At 43.9% G+C, this 20261-nt stretch overlaps 1 protein-coding gene across 2 annotated transcripts in view; it reads left to right on the top strand.

Annotated features, from left to right (window-relative positions):
• The window catches only part of SAMD12 (sterile alpha motif domain containing 12), a 174098-nt gene that overhangs the window by 149922 nt on the left and 3915 nt on the right, over positions 1 to 20261 (top strand). The window lies entirely within an intron of this gene.

Raw genomic sequence — 20261 nt, 5'->3', positions numbered from 1 at the left:
CAGGGATCTAATGCAATTAAGGGTAGTTAATCATCATCATTAATTAAGGTCTAAATTAGGTGGGGTGAATGCAGTTATAAGGTCAGAGACTCTAGCTGATACGATTTCTATACGTAATGGAGGAAAGAGGTCTCCACAAGTCCTCCAGCTCTCTCCCAAAGATCTCCCATAATGGACCTTGCTCGGGCACTGATGCCAAAACCCCTCGCATCTGTAGTTCAGGCTGTCAGTCCAGCATCTTTCACAGTATCTAATCTTTTACTGGGTAGGTAGGGAGCTGGATTTTGGTTTGTGGGTTGTTTTTTTTTTCCTTCTTCAGAGTTGCAATACTTGATAGAATGGATGGAAGCACATGCACTGGCAAGCCTGCAGCGCTAATCCTCATGGGATGCCCAACTGCCTCGTTTCCTGAGTACGTGGTGTTCATCAGCGTAGGCTGACTGTGATGCAACTCCGGCCAACACCCTGAGCGTTTCATAGTCTTGACATAACTTGATTCCAGGAGTGACTAGAGCCAAATCTGCTTTAACTTCTCTTCTTCCTCATTTGCACTTACTCACCTCAATTTCATGCCCGTGATCCAAGTCTGTAAAGTTAAACCACAGCCCAGGAGAGGAAGGTATGGCTTCCTCCTTTGTTCCTCCAAATAGACCTGAAATAGGAACAGGGAGAAAGCAAAATTTCACTTCCTTTAGGATGCATCAGTTCAAAGCAGTAGTTACTCAATAATATTCACCAGTCTGTTCAAGCAAAGCTCCTACAGACCTTGAGTTCAGGTTCAGAACCTCGTTCATGGGCACTGATGGAGATTTCCAAGGGGGAATCCTAATACCACATTTTTAAGCCTTTAAATAAGGCACTTATTTAAGTGGCCCCACTTTCAAGGTAACAGCACTCAGCTCCCTTCACTCAGATTTCAATACAGATGTCTGAGACGGTTGGGAGCTGCTGCAGGTTCAGCATTGTTTAAACAAAAAACCAAAACCCAAGAACCACCAACACAGCCCTTTTCTGAAACCCTGTTTTGCCTTGGCAAGGCACAAAATGCTGATTTCTACTCACCTCCAAGCAAAGGGTAATAGCGGATGTTATGTTACTCTAATCTCACTGATAACTATTTTTACAAAACAGACTACAGTACGTTTACTAGTACATGATGGAAGGGCATAAATAATTTAAACAACAGTTGTCAAAATAAATGAGCAAAGTGCATTTTGTGATAAATTACTCTTGCTTTTTTAATGTGTTTCTCACTTAGTTGCAAAATTCAGTAATTTGCAGTGGATCTCCCAATCATTAAAGTGAATTAGCAAGCCTCTACTCTCTTAGCCATAATTTTAATCTTAACTAGAAAGGAATTATTTAGTATTATTTTGGCAAGGGTTCCTCCTTAATATTCTTTTACAGCCACAGTTTTACAGTGTAATGTAAGTTATGTATGTATCCTGGTGACTTGGATTTTAGAGCTGAAAGCTGATTATGGACAGTAAAGAATTTCAGATAGCATAAAGATATAACTGTTTTAAATAGAATTTAACATAGAATTTAACAACAATTCATATCACTGGCTGCTTCAGTCCTTCCATTGGCGTGCAAGTGCCAACAAAATTTATAGTTGCCTAAGGAGCACATAATGGGAAGTTATTTTTTAGAGGTGTCATACCACCAGTAATGTATACACAGAATGTACATCTGCTTGCTTGTGTTTAGGTTATAGCTTAAATGCTAGAACTCTGTTGTCGTTTGGTCTGGGGTTTTAATATATAAATATATACATCTATGCTTGTTCTCCTTTGTAGTTACCCAGGATTGTTTTTTTCACTTCCTTTCTCCTGAAGCTAAGGGAGGCTGCCACAGTTTAGCATCTCTGCAAATCAGAAGTGAAGTCATTTTTCCCTACCGGCCTGCGGGTGCCTGTGATGTTTTGTTTTGTTTTGTGCCGGGATTATTTAAAGAGAAAAAACATAGCAGAAAACCCACAAAAATTGGCAGTAGGCTTCAGGTACACTAGCAATAACCAAAGTATTTTTTAAAGCATTTGGCTTGCATGGACTAGTTGTGGAGATGACAGTATGTTTTTAAATAAGTCATCCCTGGTTAAGTATCACCGTGCATGCATTTTGGTCTTACCTTGAAATCAAGGAGCAAATTTCCCGTAAGTGTTACTCAGAATAAGGAGAAACAAACCAGAAACACTTAAATGCAGACTTTTAGGGGTAAGTCTGGCATGCATCGTGACACACCAAGGGTGGACTGGAATAGTGAAAAATATTTTTGTTTGGAGCTGCTGACACTGTGGGTGTATGCAGTAATCAGTGCCAACACAGAGAGACAAGACAAAAACCTGATATCCGTATAAAGAGATAGGTAGGTAGATGGATGGATAGATAGATAGATAGATAGATAGATAGATAGATAGATAGATAGATAGATAGATAGATAGATAGATAGATAGATAGGTAGGTAGGTAGGTAGGTAGGTAGGTAGGTAGGTAGGTAGATAGATAGATAGATAGATAGGTAGGTAGGTAGGTAGGTAGGTAGGTAGGTAGGTAGGTAGGTAGGTAGGTAGGTAGGTAGGTAGATAGATAGATAGGTAGGTAGGTAGGTAGGTAGCTAGGTAGGTAGATGTCAATAAGGGGTGTTTTCCAGATTCATCCCCATGGGGCAGATTTGACTGTCTATACAAGTGACCATGTTCATTCCACAGGCCCAGATACCATCTTCAAAAGGGCTGAGGTATTTTTGTGCTGGTTCTGGCCCCTTCATCTTGGTCACCTGTGACTTAAATCAGGGCAAATCATCAGCATTAAAAAGGCTTTTGTTTTGGGGAATAAACCTCAAAAACAAGCCTTTCATTTAGAAGTACAAATGGGATCTTTCCCAATCTCAGTGCCCTACTTTGAAATTGAATTTGGTGTTTCTACTGGAGTGAGAAACTGGCTGTTTATACAATTTGCTTTCACATTCGCTATTAAAAGGCTGAAAGTTTGAAGACTGTCCCAGAAATGTAACTTGGGGAGAGAGTGTCTGATGACACTAGAAACCATCTATTGTAACCCCTGACGCAGCAGGGTTACAGATGATGCTTTTAGGGTCCCCAGGAGGTGCTGGAGAATTTGTCATTCATGGGGTATGTATATGCATACACACACATTTCTGTGCATAAGTTTTGGCCAGTTCTTGCACTAAGCAACTGCTATGGGGTGGGGAGGCAAGGCCACAAAGTCCCAAAAACTAAAGGATTGGGAGCTACTCTCCATTTAGGGTGGATGTGCTTCTGGGTGATGAGAGCTCCATTAGTGACAGTCAGAATAGACTGAGGTGGTTCACTGTGCAGTCATAGGACATTTAACAGCGGGCAGATAGCTGGTATCAGACATTCACAGATTTTTATTTAGAGAAAAGAGAAGTCCAAGAATCAAGGAATCTGTGTAGATGTCATGGTTTAACCCCAGCTGGCAACTAAGTACCACGCAGCTGCTCACTCACTGGGTTCCCCTCCCCATCCCAGCAGGATGGGGAGGAGAATTGGGAAAAAGGTAAAACTCGTGGGTTGAGATATGAACAATTTAACAACTGAAGTAAAATAAAATATAATAATGAAAGTAATAATAACAATTAAAACGAAGGGGGAGGGGGCAGGGGGAGTGTGTGTGGAATAAAACCCAAAATGGAAAAAAACAAGTGATATACATTACAAATGTTCACCACCCACTGACCGATGCCCAGCCAGTTCCCCCAGCAGCAGTCGGCAGCCCCGGCCAACTCCCCCCTGTGTATATACTCAGCATGACATTCTATGGTATGGAATATCCCTTTGGCTAGTTTGGGTCAGTTGTCCTGGCTGCATCCCCTCCCAATTTCTTGTGCCACTCCAGCCCTCTCGCTGGCAGGGCCTGAGAAACTGAAAAGTCCTTGACTTAGTATAAACATTACATGGCAACAACTAAACCCACCAGTGTGTTATGAACAATATTCTCATACTAAATCCAAAACACAGCACTGCACCAGCTACTGAGAAGAAAATTAACTCTATCCCAGCTGAAACCAGGACAATGGAATTAACAGGGAAACTGGTCAACAGGGCACAACTTCCATTATAGTCCTCCAAAACCTTTGTCTGGTCCTTAAAATCTGGAATTAAGATTTTAAAGCAATTTATAGCCAGCACTAGAATTAACAGTGATTTATCATAACTTGGTATTAAGCAAGTCTTGGCTGTTCCCAGCAAAGTCTGTAATTCTGCTGCCATGCAGAGAAGTGAGCACCAGCCAAGCCATTATCGGAAACCTCCATAGAAATTACTCAGGGAGACTGTTTTTCACCTTTCTAGTGGTTGCCATGGTCTTCAAAAGGCAAAGTTCCCAAACTAATTCTGTCTCTCACAATCAAATCCTATAAAACATTTTTAGAGTGTGTTATTACTCATCAGCATGTAAAAATGGCACCGCCTTACTAAAAAAAAATCTGTTCCCTGTGTGTATTCAGATCCATGCGTTCAGCCATGCTTAACTAAAATAGTTTTGTTGCTCCCCCCCCCCCCCCCCCCCATTAGATGCAGCACCACTCATGGTTCATTTTCTCACTTGTTAGCTGAGGTTAACAGCTGGACAGGTTGGGCAGCTGGACTATATGATCACTGTAGGTCCCTTCCAGCTGACCTATCAATGAAAACCTTGCTGTTGTGTTACTAAACCAAATGTTGAGGTCCCATCTACCTGCAGGTACCTCCCAGGCTTCCCTGTGTTCCCGCTGTAGCCAGCAGCAAGGATCTCCCGGGAGCGATCAGGTCTGGGGCTGGGGACGGGAGGCAGGTGACTGGCTCTGCGCTGGCTGTGTAGACAGTCTGCAGATGTAATATAGGTAACAGCAGTAGGTATCTAAAAATAGTTGGATGAATCTGGGGCACGCTTTCATTTGAAAGACCTTTGCTGGTACAGCAGCCCGAAAATACCAAGCGTGGTAGGTAGATTTTGGGATGAATGTGCTATATAATGTAAGTAGCTCCTGTGGTGTGATGGGGAATGGGTATTTTAAGCAATTAGCTGCTGTCTCCTTCAGTGGTACTTTTGTCCTGGTCTTTGGTAGATGACTCAGTGTGGTTTCAGAATGGATCCAAATCCTTACCAGAGATTTTAAAGACCATTTGGAGAGATCCAATTAAGCTTTGGCTGTGAGAAGCACAAAATGCTGTGTCTTCACTTTGGCTTTAATGGAGAAGGTTATCAAGCTTTCCAGAAACCTCTTAGAGGCTGCTACAAAGGTTTTGGAAGCAGAATCTCGAAAGACGGGGCAAAAAATGTGGTCTCAAAACCGTTTTTCATGTTAGATCAGGTGAACTGCAGTTGTGTAAAGATATTAGCCACTCAATCATGAGCTCGTATCCTAGACACTTGTCCTGCAGGCAGTCTGCTCTCTGGGAATAGGGGTCATTTTCTTTAAAGGTCGTTGCAAATGATATCTCAGCATGGTGGTATGGATGAGTTGCTGGATCTGCAGAATGTAGGTATTTAGTCATAATCACTTGTGATTATTTTATATATGTAGTCACGATTGATAGATTTTGTGAGATATGTATGTCTCTCATTTTAGCTAGTTATTGTGGACACACAGCCTGTCTAGATTCTAGACACAGAACCAGCCTATATTTTGCATTTATTGTGCAAAGTGTTTTAAAAGTGTTGTGCACGCTTATGAGCACCTCGTTGTCATATCAGAGGTGATGTCTGTCTACTGATAGACACGATGAACTCCTTTGTTCATGGGTAAATGAGTATGCGATTGTGCAGTTGGTTTGTAAATTACGCTTGGATGAACAGCGCTCGGTAAAAGCAAGATAATCACCGTTCATTAAAATTTGTTTTAAAAGATCGTGTACGTACATAGACTTCCATTTCTGTATCTTCTGCTTTAACTCCAGATCAGTATCATTAATGAAACTGAGTAATTCGCTGTTAGCTGACAATGTGTTTATTGAGTATCTGAATTGAAATAGCAGGACTATAACTGCAGTGCATATTTTTCCCATGTAGTTTCTTTACAAAAGGCATATACCCCATTTGTCTAATCCCTGCTTCTCTGATTACAAAATAGTCAGCTTACATAAAAACAACTAAATTATATATTTGCATATAATACCGCTGTGGCTCTGCAGAAGCCATTTTGGGCTGTTCAATGCTTATAGTTTCTTTCATTGAAATGCTTTCTTATTTCACCAGCATTACTGCAGAGTTCTTCCAGTCTTTCGCTTGGAAACATTTTTTTTCATCATTCTGTTCTTGGTTGCCACAAATGAAGTAAATAATATTTAGTAAAGTAAGTAATAAAAGACAATAAAAGAGTACTGTTAATGTAGTTCTTTCTGCCATTTAAACCTATGGGATTTTTGTAAGTTGGATTTCAAAGTCTTTGGGCAGAAACCAGCCTTTAGTTAAGTGTTTGAATAGCACAGTGGGACCCTGATTCATGGCTGGGCACTGACAAAGTAACACTACTAAAAATAGTTTGCAGAGTTGGGCCCTCCAGTAGCAAAAGAAAAGTTGGAGAATGCATAATTTGAAGAAATGCTCTGGCTGTTGCCAGTGGGTCTGCTGTCCCTATTGTTATTTAAAACCAGAATTAGCTGTGCCTGTTATCTGCAGCACAGTCTATCCATTTGCAGGCTGCTGGCTTCATTCTTTATTGCCTTTCTAAATCGAGTTAAGCATCAATGTTCTTTGGGAGACCATAGTCAGCATTCAGGGAGACACAAGATATGACTCTACATTATGAATACCTCAGTTGTGGAGCTGGCTGAAGAGGCTCCTGCTGCTGCCCATGACCATTCCTCCCCGCTCCCTGCCAGGACCACTCTAGCTGTGGTGGAGCTTTAAAGCAGATCTGGGAAATGAATTGGTTTCAAGCTGTTGTGGGTGCTTACTACAGGCCACCTGATCAGGAGGTGGAAGTCAGTGAGGGCTTCTACAGACAGTTGGAGGTAGCCTCACGATCACAAGCCCTGGTTATCATGGGGGACTTCAAACACCTTGATACCTGCTGGAAAGACAACTCAGCTAGGCACACGCAGTCCAGGAGGTTCCTGCAGAGCATCCATGATAACTATGTGACGCAGGTGGTGGAGGAACCAACAAGGTGAGGTGTGCTGCTGGACCTTGTACTAACAAAGGACAGGTTGGGGATGTGAAGGCTGGGGGCAGCCTTGGCTGCAATGACCATGAGATGGAATTAGGATCCTGCGTGGAAGAAGGGCAATAAGTAGGATTGCAACTCTGGACTTCAGGAGAGCTACTTTTGGCCTCTTTGTGGACTTGCTTGGAGGAATCCCAGGGGGTAGGGCTCTAGAAAGTAGTGAAGTCCAAGAGAGCTGGCTGATATTCAAGCATCACTTCCTCCAAGCTCAAGATCCGTGCCACCCTGAGTAAGAAATCAAGCAAAGGGGGCAGGAGGCCTGATGGATGAGCAAGGAGCTTCTGGTAAACCTCAAAGAGAAGAACAAAGTTCACAGAATGTGGAAAAGGGGACAGGCCACTTGGGAGGAATATAGGAACCTTGTGAGAACATTCAGTGATGCAGCAAGGCTAAGGTCCATTTGCAACTGAATCTGGTGAGGAATATCAAATACAACAAGAGCTTCCCCAAGTACATCAGCTAGAAAAGGATGACTAGGGGAAGTGTGGGCTTGCTGTCCTGGTGACAAAGGACACAAAGAAGGCAGAGTAACTGAATGCCTTCTTTGCTTCAGTCTTTACCTCCAAGCCATCACAAATCCCAGGACCTGGAGCAAGCGAGAAAGTCTGGAGAAAGGAAGATTTCCCTTCAGTCGAGAAGGATCAGGATAAGAGATCACTTAAGCAAACCTACACCCACAAATCCATGGGCCCCGGTGGGATGCACTCCCGAGTGCTGAGGGAGCTGGCAGATGTTCTTGCTAAGCCGCTTTCATCATCTGTCATGGAGAACAGGAAAGGTGCCTGAGGACTGGAGGAAAGGCATTGTCAGTCCAGTCTTCAGAAAGGGCAGGAAGGAGGACCCAGGAAATTACAGGCTGGTCAGCCTCACCTCCATCTCTGGCAAGGTGATGGAACAGCTCATCCTGGAGGTCATCTCAAAGCATGTGGAGAAAAAGAAGGTTATCAGGAGCAGTCAGCGTGGCTTCTCCAAGAGGAAATCATGCCTGACCAACCTGATAGCTTCTATGATGGAATGACTGGCTGGGTAGATGAGGGGAGAGCAGCAGATGTTGTCTACCTTGACCTCACCAACGCTTTTGACACTCTCTCCCATAAAATCCTCATATGTAAACTCAGGAAGCATGGACTAGAGGAGCGGAGAGTGAGGTGGACTGAGAACTGGCTGAATGGCAGAGCTCAGAGGGTTGTGATCAGCAGCACAGAGCCTGGCTGGAGGCCTGTAGCTCGTGGTGTTCCCCAGTGGTCCGTGCTGGGTCCAGTCCTGTTCAAAATATTCATCAACAACCTGGAAGGAGGGACAGAGCGTACCCTCAGCAAGTTTGGTGACGATACAAAACTGGGAGGAGTGGGTGACACACCAGAGGCTGCGCTGCCATTCAGCCAGACCTGGACGGGCTGGAGGGTTGAGCTGGGAGGGAGGAACCTCATGAAGTTCAGCAAAGGCAAGTGTAGGGTCCTGCACCTGGGGAGGGACAACCCCACACACCAGCACAGGCAGCTCTGCAGAGAAGGACCTGGAAGTGCTGGTGGGCAGCAGGTTGCCCATAAGCCAGCAGGGTGCCCTTGGGGCCAAGAAGGCCAGTGGCATCGTGGGGTGCATTAGGAGAAGTGTGGCCAGCAGGTCGAGGGAGGTGATCCTCCTGCTCTACTCAGCGCTGTGGTGAGGAAGCACCTGGAGTTCTGTGCCCAGTTTGGGGCTCCCCAGTTCAAGAGAGATATCACAGTTTGTTTGCTGGTTAACTTCTTGAGGCTTTGAATCAGAAGCAAAAAGACTTTTTTTAAAAGCTTTTTTTTTTTTCTTTCTTCATAACCCATTAGTATCTGCAAAATGAAAACCTGGGGTGGATTTATAGCAGTGGATGTAGAAGTGCCTACAGGAGTGGCCTGATCTGGGTAATAGCAATGAACAATATCCATGTGCATTGAAGAAACACCTTCAGTGAAGAAACATTGAAGAAAAACTCTATCAGAAGATGTAATTTCCTGAGACATTATAATTAATTTCTCATCTGGAATCTGGGCCAAGAGGTTAGAGACAAAAGTTGTTGTTGGCGGGCGATGCTCCGGTGATCACAGAGATGTCTCTGGGATGCTCCATTAGGGCCACAGATACATTAATCTCCTGGGAGCCTCTAACCAGAGGAAGCTGGAAAAAATGGGGAGGCCTGAGCTGTAGCAGCATGTTGTTACACCCTAGCGAGGTGAGATCATTTCTCTTTGTAATCTCAGAATTGAAAGTAGGAGGTGAATGACAGTGTCATTAAGAAGTGGGTATTTAACACATTTATAGCACTCTCAGTTCCCACACCCGTTGGGGCCAAACTCCAGAATCCTGAAATCTGGGACTCTTCCAGAGGAAAAACCCTTCATTAGTGGGGCAAACTAAGTGGCAGTTCCTGAACATCTCACACTGCTTTTCTGACAAGGCTGCCGTTTAGTTTTGCAGTCTCTGCAATGTCATAGCTTAGGGTTTTTTTCCATTTAGGCATTTTATCAGTACAGCGTTTAAACAGAGCCTCTCCAGGAACCTAGGGCACAGATCTGCCTGGCTAACCTCCTAGCTAACCACTGCCAGCATCCATTTCTTCATGATGCACCCAGCCTGGTGCAGCCTAAGCAGGGATGAGCACCAAATACAGAATCCTTGAAGGGTGGGTTGGAGGTGACAGTGAAGAGGGCAAAAAATGGCTTAGCAAAAGATGTTCTGCATGTGTTTATTCTTGGGCAGTCTGTGATAGTGGCCGGGCTTGTAAAATAAACCTGATGATGTGGCTCCCTGAGCAAGTTACAGTGAGTCAACTGGAAGATTGAGTGTGAATGCTGAACATGTGTTGCATGCTCTTCTTCAATGACCGTGCACCGAGCTGCCTTGTGTTTACCATGGTAAGGGCACACACATGGACAGTTAGAGTAGAGCATCTGTTCTGCTGTAAATCCAGACGCCAGTTACCTGGCAGTAATGTGTTCATGGAAGCATACCCTTAATTATTCTGAATAGACAAATGCATGATGCAGACTGAAGATTTCAGACATATGGACATGCCAGAAGTTTCAAATCTTTTGTGGGTGAGGCTTTAGAAATGTCTTGAGGGGTTACCAGAACTTGTTGCAGCCCCACATCTGCTTTTGAATGATGTGTCAGCACTTGTTTAGGCTAATTATTAAAAGACTTGTAGAAATCATCAGAGGAAATTTTCACAGGTAACTTGGAAATCAAAGTCTTGTTGACTTCTTATGAGACTTTGGTGTGCAAATCACTTGGGTTTTTTTGAAAATCTTGTCCATCTTCTTTCTAGCCAAAATCTGTTTCATGCTCCAGTGGCAGAAATTCTTCCTTCCTTCCTTCCTTGAAGCAAAAATTTAATTGGGATCCATACTTTTCTGGCACTGGAAGAGAAATACCACATCCCATTAGATATTTTCCCCTGATTTTTGAAGCACAGAAGTTTGTCTGCGCATGAATTGCAATAAACTCTTTGGCCTGAGATAAAATGGTAGAACTTCTCCAGTTACAAATTCCTACCAACCTAATTGCCTACATAGCTGAAATATGAAAGGTGTTTAATAATAAACAAAGCATTATTTTTGTTTACTCTTATTTTACTTACCCATGTGAATTCCTTGACTGTGATGTCCATTTATTTGTATACTGCAAGTGGAAATTAAAAGCAAATCAGTGGCAAATGGAAACCGTTTGGCAGCATGGACACAATAAATTATCCAGCTGCAAAATGATACCAATAGTGCTAAATAAATAATTCCTCTAAAAAAATTTAGTACTTTGTGGATTGTTTGCAGGAAGCCACTCATTATCTCAGTTGTGTGTATGAATTTCTAAGAAGATTATTTAGTGTGTAATTCCCTTGCCAAATTCCAATATCCAAAGCCTCAAAGGAATTTAGAGGTCTTATCCCTCACTGGAATCTATATCATTCTTGATATCAGTAGAAATGTAAGCATTAAACATGCTAATCCTAAACATTGTGGTACCTACATTTCACATGCTAATTGGAATTTGTAGCAATCAAATAAGGCGTAAAGTTTCAGTTCCTGTCACCTCTTGTTTGCCATTTAATTGCTAGAGATCTACTCTGAGCTCGTCATTCAGCTTTCTTGATAATCAGTGACGAGAGGAAGCTGGCAAAGAGTTTTTTATCCAATATGACAAGTAAGAAGGTGGGTCACCCTTCTAAGGGCTCTGTATTTCTCCACGGTTGGTTAAGAAGCCCAGATGACCACTGTAGGCTGCCTGCCTGTCTAGGATGGGTGAAATAAGTTTGTCTGTGCAACCACCATGTAAACTTCAGAGCCAAGCGAGCTGTACTCTGTGGAGGGAGATACGAGCAATGAGATATTCTCATAGCTCAGCCCAGGCAGGGGTGGATTCTCCTGTTCCAATTCTGTCTGTGATTTGCATTTGTCTGGGGTTGCAGTCTGCAGTTCTGCGTGGAAATACCCAGCTAACTTTAATCAAGCTACCTGTAGAAGTTCAACTGAATCATCTCAGAAGTACATGCAAGCTTATTTATTTACATCTCTAACCTTAAAGATAAGCTTCCAGCTGGGAAGGAGGTAGGCTATATATCTTTTTTTTATGCTGTTCCACTTCATGCAGAACAATTATGTATTTATTTCACTAGACAGCAAAGGCAAGTCTAGCGGTTTGTGATATGGCAGATGAGGCCTTCACCTTAACCACTGAGTTGCTGCTGGGCTGCATATTTCACTTTCTTGCATCCATCAGTCCATACTGGTATGTTCTGCAAGCAAAGAATCCAAATGATAGATTAATGTATTTTTCCCAATATGTCATTAGCCCCAAACCTCTCTGTTTAAAGTGTGGCAATGCCCTTCTGTCTGACTTTTAAAGGTCAGTTTCTACCTGGTATTGAATTATTTTCTGCCACTAAGTACATTGGTCCCATCCTTGATTTACACTGGGTATGCCTCCACTGCGGCACCTGAGAACATGTCCCAGCCCTGAGCGCTGGATGCCCAGCTGGTCAGTGATGACTGTGTGTGAGGATGAGGATGGGGAGTGTACCTTCTTCCTAGGTATGGGCTTCCCTCGGAAGGAAGACTGGTTCTGCAGGCAGCTGGGGCGGTGTGGAGGACTCCAGCAGGTCCTGTAATCTGCCCCACAGGACCCACCTGCGACACATTAGAGGTTGCTGTTGGAGTCCATGGAGTCTGAGCAAAGAAAGCATAGAATCCACTTGGTTTGGGTGAAGGGGGACATCACACAACATTTCACTTGGGATCGCAGCAACTGACTGCCACATCATCTCCACAGCACTGAACAGCCACTGTGGTCTGAAACCATTTGTATACATTTCTGTGCAATCCTATTTTCAGGAAAATGTGTGTAATGCAAAAAGAGACAGGAAAATACGCAGGTGCTTTGGAGAGCCTCCAAACTAAGATAATAGGAAAGGGGCAAAGCAGAATTTGCAACCGATCAGAGAGTTCCTCTGCTGAGCTAATTATTACTCCAAAAAAACCCCCCCTGAATGACTGAACATCTCATGCCTTCTGAGCACTAGCTAGATATTCTTTGTTTCATACCTGTCATGTTTTCATGAATGACTTCTTTGCTTGGCTCTGTGGTCGAGATAGCCCACATAATTTCAGGCCTTGGACTTCATGCCTGACTTAAGAACCTCTTTGATACAACCAGCCCATCCTTCATTATTAAGGTCTTCTGCAGAGGCAGCATTACTGTTAGCTAGGGTCTCTGGTGGATATACATCAAGATACAGTCTTAATAATCACCTAGGGAGCTCTTCAAAGGTGGTAACTCATTTTGATCTCTGTAGTTCGTTTTCCAGCTGCCCAAAGAGAGGCATGAAGCTTGATTTGCAGAGTGTCAAGCACTCTGCTGCCTGCCTGGTCACAGCATCAGTTGCAAGGTGGAAGGGACCTGTGCCTCAGACAGGACCTCCGCTCGCTGCACCACTCTCCGTGAGTTTCATCCTGCAGCTGGGATAATTCGACCAGGGGCCTATGATTTGATTTGGTTTGATTTTTAAAACAGTAGTTGTGTATACACCATGATACTTTTTCTGTAGACGTTTATGAGAATGCCTGGAAGAGTTCCTTGTTCTGGTCACAGCCAGTTTGATAAGGATAAAATGGTGACTGCTTTTTTCCTAGACAACCCAGTTGGCTGTGAAGGGCCATGCTGGACTGTAACATTGATGGTTCAGCAATCAATAAGCAGCATTTTCTAGATAAAATCAGACTTTGGGGCAGATGAGGAGAGGGCATCATCAAAAAGCATATTGAGAAGTCTGCATAGATGATCAAAGCCAGACTTTGCCATCTTTACAGTCCTGCTTGTACCCCTCCCTGGAGCTGCAGCTTCCAGGCCCAGAGTACATATTCCAGAGGATTCCTCAAACCCCCATCTCTCCTCCATAGGGTTTTCACCTAACTCAGGAGCCCCACATAGCTCTGACAGCCTGAAGCTCTTGGTGCTGGAGCCAGGAGCTGGACAGACAGCACCAGTGCAACCTTGTAGCTCTCTTTGTGCCTAACTAGTAACCCTAAAATAAGGCATGTCTTGTCACTGATGGATTTTGGAATTGAGGCACTTTTTTTTGGTGAAATGGTTGGATGCTGTGTCCACGAGGATAGCAGCAGTTATCTTCCAGGTGGAGGTTTGACATTGTGCATTAAATGAGGTGGCGGGCCGCATGCTGAACTCCAGGGATAAAGCAAGTACTGAGTGGCACTGAGATCCCCTTTCTCTGTGTTCTGTCTGTCTGGTGCTCAGAGCAGTGCAAGGGTCCTGGGAAAAACACAGTGATAACGCAATGTCGTAATACGGGTAAAAGGGATGTATTAATTAATTCCTTCAAAAGGCTAACCTAAAGTGCCTTGTTCAACTAATTGGGGGGTGGGGGGTGGGAGGGTGGGCTGGGTGGGCTGATTTTGTAGGCTTCATGATGTGTTTTTGTTTTGTTTTGTGGTAAATGCATGCGTGCAGTCTTTTAGGTGGTTTCAGTAGGTATAATTTTCCCCTTTCACTTGGTTAATCATTTCACAGAATGGAAGCTTTCATTGCAGAGAACCTCACAGTGAATATCTCCCTAAAGGTGGACAGTTTGTTCCACCTATTAATCCTGCATAAGCTCTGCATAAACAGTGAGGGAGTTGTAGCTCCAGAGAGTTTCCAAACCCTTTTGCTATAAAACTTCAATTTTTCTAGTGAAATCTTTGGTTTCATGTGATTATGTTTCCTAACTTAATGCATATTTCACTGAAGATCCTAAAGCAAGTGATAGGAAGATGCAATGGACAGAACTAATTCCCAAATCTGCTGCACACTTCTGAATGGGAAGGCTCAAAAGTGTCCCGCAGAATCTGCAGAAGAAATGCAAGGTGTTGAGATCAGAGCAGCCACCAACCCACTGCAGGCCACCAGGGACCGTGTGGTTAAGCACCTTATGTGCATGCTGGAGATACCACTTAAGGCTACACCTTTTCCAATTTCACTGGGTTTGCACCATTCCTGGTGCTTCATATTAAAACCCAGCCTCTCGAGATGAGAGCAATGGATATGCAAAGGCTCACGATGTGGTGCAGATGGCTATTTAGAGCCACAGACTGTGGAAGACTATTCATATGTGACAACCTTTTTCACTTCCTGCAGAGCAGCCCACAAGGACTTGTGAGATCAAGAACTGATTACAGGCAGGCAGTGAGAGATGCGTGTGATAAGGCATAAAGTCAGTAATATCTCATACGCATTTTCAGCTGAGACCATCAGACTCCTTAGCATCACAATCCTTTAAATCTTTGCTATAATTTGAGTCTCTAGAGAAGATGCTGGTGGACAGCCAATTCACTGTTCACAGTGATGGGTAAGCATGCAGCAGATCGAGAGAAGTCTTTGAAAGAAGCTATAAACACTAAGGAAGTGGTTGCATGCACTTTTTCAAAATATTTTAACTGCTTGTTAGTTCAAGGAAATCATTGTGATCTGTTGAATGCAAAAGTGTTTTTTTCTTTTTTCTTTGTATATTTGCAGCAGCAGGTAGGTGCTGGGGTGTAGGAAGCATCTTGAGAAGAGAGGAATGAACACTGAAAGAAAAGAGTCTGTCCCAGTATTTTGGCTGATTTTTGAACCAGACTTTTAAGCTCGGGAAATTTTCACATGCTGGTTAGGCTCAGACATAAAAAGGACATAATTTCTTGGGACACGTTTTTGTTCTAAGGTTTCCAGATTAACACTGTAAAATCAAGCTCAGGAGATGCTAAAAGGCTTTTAAGATATTTTTCAGAACAAGGCTGTAGTGTGAGCTCAAGCCCCTTAGAGAGCTGTCCACCATGAACTCTGAGTTTTGAAGGAAGGGGCAAGGAACCAAAATGCCTTGAATCAATGTGTGTCCTTATTTTGTTTAACCTAGTCGAGTTGCTGAGAGTTTTGCTTTGGTAGGGAAGCTGGAGCTGTGTGTGACTCATGAAGAGACTCTTGGCTAATCTGAGTATTTGAGGGCATTGAATAGCTTAGTGAAACACATTTTGGACAACTACATTTCCAACCCATTCTGTGTGAACCAACTGTGTTCCACAGAGCAGCTGCGATAACCTCTGACTAATTGGCTTTTCAGAAGGTTACCTGCTGAGAGCATCTGCCATGACATCCATTCTCCCAGAAATGTTTCATCTCAGAATTGCCTGATGCCGGCTACAGAGCCCAGCATTACAGGCAAGATGTGAGTTTTCTCTTGAGTCAGAATATAGGGGAAAGGATCTGCCCGACCTTGTTGAATGTTCATCGTCTGTCTTGAAGGCCTGAGCGTCCCGTCTAAACCACCTTTTGAAGGCCACCCTGAAGCCTTCCTGGAGACAAGATTTGCCGTTGATGCAGGCAGCGAATCTGCCAGCGAGCCAGGATCCCGCATACCCATATACTCCTGATGTCTTATTAGGGCTTTCACACTGCGCCAGGCAGCGCCACGCACAGCACCGTGCCCGAGCAGGCTGTGCGCAAGCTGTACGCCAGCTGCTGCCTCAAAGCCCTTGCGTGGACCTGAGGCCACTCCGAGTGAGCGGTGTGGCAGTACATAAATAACGCCAAAGAGTTTATTGCTTAGAAAGTCATTCTCTTCCACAGGTTTCATACGGGAATATTTGTTCAGTAGCGTATATATGGTGATGATATCAACAGATATTAAAACTATATCCAGGAGGATTAAGAGTAGTTGGTTATAGGAGCAAGTTGTCCAGAAGAAGTGGTGGTTTCAAAAAAAAGAAACCCTGAATTCATCCTCGCAGAAATAGCAGTTCACATGTCAGCTGCTGTTTGTTTTAAAGATTCTGCTCCGCGAGTCTTGTGTTGATACATCATTTTCCCTGATCATTTGAACAAAAAATGTTGTTTCATGGTTGTGTTTCACAGTTCATAGCAAATATGCCCTAGCTGTATCCTAAAAAAATAGGGGTGAAGGAAAAGCAACATTTATTTTTAATTCCATGTATTTTCAGCTTTTGTGATTATTTTCATGGCCTCATTAATGAATGCTGAGCACTTGGGATTAGGATTACTGTGTTTGACGCTTTAGATGTTGTACTCATAGATCACCTTTTCTGTCAAGCTGCTCCAAAACTAAAGTCTTGATTTCCTGCTTGGCAAGCAAAATCAAAAATCAAAAGAAAGAAGAGACTTCCTTCCTTTCCCCCTCAGTATATTTCTGCCACATTGGCACTGCGTTGGACAAACAACATTAGATAACCTTCAATTCCGTATCAGCTACCAGGTCTTAGTAATGAGGGGAGAATCTGGCGAGCCAGACCAAGACACGACTTGTTGGGAATCAAAACAAAATTGGCAGTCTTATCAAAACCCATCCACATCTCTGTTTTCTCTCTCGGCTGCTGAGTATTGCGTTCAGTCCATTGATCATTGTGTCACTGCTTAACACGGGCTGTGACACTTGCAGCAAGGCAGCTGGTGTTGCCTCTGTGCAGCCCTGAGGTTTGACTTGCTGCCTACACCAGCCGGGGCTGCTCTGACCAGAGGAGGTGACTGGGAAGTGGACGGAGCAGGCTGAGGAGCGTTGCTTTGCCACCTCCTCCGTGCTGGTTCCAGCTAGCTCCAAGAGTGCAGATGTTTGAGGTAACCTTGGATCTCTGGCACTGTTGACTTTGTTTATCAGCGACCTGTTAGGTAATAAGGATGTGCAGCAATAGCTGCATTTACCTAGAGGTTAAGAGAACTGCTGCTGTTCTCCACCCAGAACAGTAATGGGATGGTTTTGTGATAAAATGAAACCAAACTCTGGTACAATTTCAGTCTCATCTGATCTGGGGCAAATGGTTCCTGCCCCTGCCAAGGCTGCCCTGTGGCACCATTTCCCAGCCCCTGCTAATCCTCCTTCCACCTTCCACCGTGGTGACTGACCGGGATCAGCAGCTTCCCAAGCAGTTGTTTTGTTTTTACATTAACTTCCATGAGCCTCACAGAGACACGTCACGCTCTCACACCTCAGTGATAAGAATTCAATGCGCAATAAAGAAAAGGGTAAATGTAGGAATGGGTGGCCAGCCGTTTCCTTTTGTCGGTGTACAAAATTCTTCAAAGGTAGTGATATTTCTAATTAGCAAGTAGCAAGATGCAGCAAGTCTGCAATAATGTACAGCTTATTATAATGCCTCAAGTGGCATGAAAAGCGTGAAGTGAGATATCTGTGGCCTTTCTGACACAGGAAAATAACTAGTAAATGTGGCTGAATGCAGTTTTTCACCAGACTCCCAAGGAACGGTTGGTAGATGTATATTGGAAATAGGCACTTTTCATAATAATCACTTCTGAAATGTCCTAACCTTAGAAATATAGTATAAAATCAGTTCCAGGAGAAGAAACCTAGCAAAGATAATAAATGCTTGTTTTCTTTATCGGAAACCCTCAATTATGAAAATGTGACAAATGGGTAATACTGCTAGGTTGAGCTGAATTAGCGTGTTTAAAATGAATGAAAAATATGTCCCTTTCCCAGTTAGAAAAAAAAAATCACACAGCACAGGTACTCAAAAAATGAAATGCATCTCTGGCTTTGACATTAATGTTGTCTTTCTACAGCAGCTTCTTGAAAATGTCATGTGAGATTAGATCTGCATGCCGTTGTGTTGGTAAGCGTACAAACCCCCTGCAAAGGGCGGTCTTTGTTCCAAGAACTTACAGTCTCAGGCAAGGTTTTCAAAGACAACTGCTTATTTGTGATACCTTTTAAAAAGATCTTATTTTCCAAAAGAGCTGGGTACATACGGTCAGAAAATCAGGGTCCTTAGAGGAGTCTGCAGCTGGGCACCAAAAATTATATAGGTAATGAGGAAGAATAAATGCTTCTAAAATGCTGTCCTCAAAAGGCAAAGTGAGAAGAGAAGGAATGGGCTAGATGACCACTAAGGCTTCAGTTTGCTTGCTCTAAATGCAGAGCCAAACAGAATTGCTAGTGTTTCCTTGGCCAGTGTTGCTGGTTGTGTCCAGACTGGCTCTGCTAGGTGCCCTGCATGGCACAAAGCGGTTGTGCTCCCTCTGCGGTGTGGACAAAGCCCAGGGTGGGATCAGTCCCCATTTCTCCGCATTCACAGGCTTTTTTCTGAAGCACGAGTACGAGCCTGTGGCTGAGACAATGTGGGTGTCAGGGGAGTTTCAGCATGGGTGCAGTTCTGAGGCCAGACCTGATATAATTAGCCAGTTTACCCATTTGATTGTAGTCCTGCAACTCTGTTGGCTAGGCAAGGTATTTTCCCTTGCTTGGGAGAGCCTTTCAAATTTTCCCTTCTTTGCAGCAGATGAACTATTTAACCTCAAAAAAAGTCCTATTTCTCCTTCGTGAGGCAGGCCCGTCTCTGTGGCTGCTACACAGATGGGAGATATCCTCCAGTTCACCTGCAATCAAACACTTTTGAGGTGAGGTATCAGTTTGCCTCTCTCCAAGTTTAAAACCTCCCGCCCTAGATGTCCCCTTTATCTTCAGACCTGCTTAATGTCACCATTGCTTGCTTTTCTGTCCCAGGGGATGTGGTCAGTTATCTGCCTAGACCAACTGAAGGCTCAAAAAATTCCCACATGTTCTTCCACGGAATGAAACAGTTGCTGAGTCCCAAATGTGCATCTTTCTCAGGCCACTGCTTATGTGGGTATCTCATGTGGTAGATGATGGTAGGTGGTGGGGAGATCATCACACCACAGAATGTTGAGAATAAAAGCAAGGCAGCTGTAAAAACAGAAATCGAAAGTAGCACCGTAATCAGATGAATATGCCTACATAAGGAGGGAAATAGTTAAGGAGACTTTTTTTATTTTTCCTCTATTTCATAGGACAACTCACACTGAGGGGTAAAGTGCTCATGGCAGGTTGTGGTGGGTTTTTTTAATCTTATACAGCGTTCTTCCAGCACCTACTGATTTAACATCCCATCCTTTCCCCACTCGATCAGACTTTCATGTCCATTGCTACAAGAGTTCAGGGCTGGGGGAGGCAAATATGGGCAAACTGACAGCTTGGCAGAGCCAGTCAGCCCGCACCCCACAGAGAAGACCCCACCAGGCATGATTTTGATGGGGTGAAAAGCAGAAATCCACTGCCAGCCTGAGTTTCAGCTGATGCGAATGCTGCCTTGGCAGCATCAGTATCCCATTAACTTCACAATTTGGAATCTGGCCCAAAAAAGCCGACAGTCCAGCTCTTCCCACACATACAGACACACACATTCATGCAAGAAGCAGGACATCAGCTGGACAGGGTGCAAAGCCCATCACAACGAGTCCCATCCCAGCACTGCCCTGGTCACAGGTCTGGTCGGTAAAACTGTTGGTGGGTGAGGGCTCTGTGATAAACAAAGCTGTGTGCAAACACATTGAAATAACACGGTGAACTTGCCTCGGCATGGCTTCTTGGCTCCAGAGGTAGTGTAAGCCTGTGACGGGCTTACGTGCATTTTTGTGGCTACATGCTGAACAAAAACTGCCCTTCAGTGTGAGCAGCCCCACGCGGGCATTCATCTCTGGAGCAAATCCCCATCACAACATGCATAATGTTAAAATAATTTAGGTTGC

The sequence above is a fragment of the Falco naumanni genome, chromosome 3 (genome assembly GCF_017639655.2).
Source record: "Falco naumanni isolate bFalNau1 chromosome 3, bFalNau1.pat, whole genome shotgun sequence".
NCBI lineage: Eukaryota > Metazoa > Chordata > Aves > Falconiformes > Falconidae > Falco > Falco naumanni.
Note: the sequence above shows the minus strand (reverse complement) of the source record. Positions and strands in the feature narration are given on the sequence as shown.